Source organism: Frankliniella occidentalis, unplaced genomic scaffold, assembly GCF_000697945.3.
Source record: "Frankliniella occidentalis isolate FOCC.00 unplaced genomic scaffold, Focc_3.1 Scaffold59, whole genome shotgun sequence".
In the NCBI taxonomy this organism is placed as follows: domain Eukaryota; kingdom Metazoa; phylum Arthropoda; class Insecta; order Thysanoptera; family Thripidae; genus Frankliniella; species Frankliniella occidentalis.
In genome coordinates, this window is record NW_026267189.1 from 1,085,940 (window position 1) to 1,089,031 (window position 3,092).

Here is a 3,092-nt window from a genome sequence, read left to right on the forward strand (position 1 = left end):
GGGGGCACTGCGAGCAAATCGACGACGGACCGGGCAGTACAGCACTCGATTTCCTGCTCTCGTTCCGAAAGGGCAGGATGTTTGGGGTTTGGGCTGGGCGAGAGTGAGTGGTGTGGGCGCGGCGGACGGGCAGACTCACGGACTGACAGACGGACCGAGATAGCGCCGGAGATGTGCTTTATGACGAAGCGCACCGGGCCGGCGTCTGAGGAGGCGGTCAAGCGACTGTCGGCGACGGAATGCTGCGAATTGGTGGAAACGACGTCGAGACGATATCGCTTTTGGTGTTTAATTTCTCACTGCGAGAGGGATTATGTTCAAATGACTGACGCAATTAGTAGCAGCGTGTACCAATTTACATTCGTGGGGGGGTTTATAGATGAAAGATTAGAGAAGAAAAACGGATTAAAACAAAGAGGACGAAAGAAAGAGGATTGAAATACAGCGAGATGCATTGGAGATGAGAGGGAGTTTGAAAAAGAGTTGAGTTTGTGCTTGGATGGGGAAGGGAGAGTACTAGCTGTGTCAGAGCCTGGTAGTTAGGCAAGACACTGCAGGCTCGTTCGGTGGTTGCCTATACCCGGCTGGGCAGGGGTCGAGGGCTGACTGTGCAGCCAGAGAGATAGATAGTTCCTGCGCAGCGAGCCCTGTAAGTCAAACAGTCACATCACTGATATCAGTGGTCGCGGACGTGCACGAGTGTCGGACTCCGCTGGCGCGACAACCACCACCCGGTCGGCCGGCCGCGGCTGCCTCCTCGACGGAGAGCCCGACGGAGAGCGACAACCCCGAGAGAGAAGAGGCGGACGGCGAGGCCCACAAGACAAGACCTCTTGAGTAAAAAGAGTAACGTATGACGTCTTCGCCGTAAGAGGAAGGACCGGCGTCGTGCCCTGTCGTCCGGGAAGTCCGTCCATCGAGTCCCAGTCGCTCGAACCTGTGTGAGTTAGTTACCCTCAACGCGGCGGCAAGGGGATGGTAGTGACGCATTACGATTTTGACCGATTAACTCAACTTGGACCGCGGCACGCAGCACCTCCCCGTTCTTATTCGGCGGCTAATCTTAATCCAGCGATCGGGGGCGCGCACCCGGGCCGGCCGCCGCCCGCTCGACGACGCCGACATTCGGGTCGCGATCGCCCCAGGATGGCCGCCGCCGCTGCGCGGGTTCGTCGGCGACCTGGGCCCGGGCCGCTGGCCCCCTGGGCCCGCTGCTCCTGCTGGCTGCTGCTCGCCGTCCTCGCGGACCTCTGTACAGGTGCGTACAGTGCGAGGGCCTGGACGGGGAATATCAGGGTGTCCGCTATCGCCGAGGTATGTGCCGTGCAGGCCGGCACAATCTCTTCACGCAGTGTAATCCTTACGTGACGGATATCAATAAAATGTTGTTGATTATCCAGATCCTCGTGATTTTAGTTGCGCTGATGCATCTTATTCGTGTCACTCATTTACTATCTGCGCCCCATCGGCGCCCGCGTGTCTGTACAGCTTCCATCCTCCCTGAGCGCGGGCACACCGCAGGCCCCGCAGGCGCAGGACTGGCCGGTGCGCTGGGGGAGAGGACTCTAGGGGAGACCTGCAACGACGGGAGGCTGGCAGCGCGTCCCGCCGGGCCCGCAGCGCTGCCACTCGGGCACATACCCGACGTGTTCAGTGAGTGCCGCAGGAAATAACAATGAGACCCACAATCATCGTGTTGTTGTATTTGGCTCGACTCACCCGGCTGATATGACCAATACAAATACTCCTTTCCGATATGACAGACATGTGCTGCTCTGAAATTGAATTTGGTGACTACGGCGATGTCCGGTGGCCCGCGACCTTAGTGAACGACGAAGTCCACCTGCTCTGCCCGTACGGAGCCAACAAGGACCCCTGTAAGCCGAAATGTCAATACGACACCAAAATTTTTGGCCGATAGCCTTTCTAGCCACAAATAGTCACATTTTTTAACCGATTTTTACACAATCTGGACCTATTCTTCCGATGTCTCTACAGCCGCACCCACGCACGGGTACGCCCACGTGAAACGGATGTGTTTCCAGCGGCATCAGGGCCCGCAGTGGGGGAAGAGCAACTACGAAGAGTGTGCGAAGGTGAGGGGCACGTTCTAGAAAAGTATTTTGGGGAAATTTTCGAAGAATTTAATTCAAAATCTTTGAATTTTGTATTTTTTTCCGTAAAAGTTTCACTTTTTTTCCTAAGTTTTCTGAAAATATTTCAATTTGTTTCAATTTTTCTGGAAAAGTTTCCGACTGTTCCGGAAAAATGTTGGACCTTAGAATCCTTAGTGGACGTTAATCAACAACTCTCGTCGTCTCCAGGACCCTCACGCCACGGACGACGCGGCCAAGGGGGCGGAGGACGCGGAGAGGATGACGGCCGACCCGAGCAACATGACGTCCGAGAAGTACCTCGAGGCGGCCGACCTGATCAGCAAGGCGCACACGGTCGCGCGCACCAACAGGACGGTGAGGGCCGCGAGCGCGAGCTGCTGCCGCGAGCGGGGCGGCCCGCCCGGCCGGTGGGCAAGCCCGCCGCGCCTGCCTACCTCGCGGGCGCTCGGCCTGCCGCCGCCGGCCGGGGAAGGGCGCGGAGGACGCAATCCGGGGCGAAACGATATCGATATCAATGTCTCACCTCACTGCCGGCTTACCTCAGGTGGCGTACAACATGCTCAAGGCCATGAGCAACATGGTGGCGGTGAGCTCCGAGGTGCAGGAGCAGGCGGACGCGGACGGCTCGCAGCGCCGCCAGCTGTTCCGCCTGATGGAGGCGCACGGCCGCGGCGTCTGGATGCAGGACGGCGAGACGCGCTACGAGCAGCACTTCGAGAACCTGCACCTGCTCGTCGTGCGCGTCCTGGACGGCCAGAGCGACGACATCCGCTTCGCCGCCAGCTACGGCGCCGGGAACGCGTCGGCCGCGGACGACGGCGGCGACGGCCCCGTCGTCATGCACGTGCCCCGCGAGGTGATCCGGCAGGCCCGCGCCGCCAACCGCGACGCCAGGATGGAGGAGGTGAGTCCGGGGAGTACTTCCCTTTTTACAAAATCAGTTCACATTGTACACCCTCCAAATAACTCAGCAAA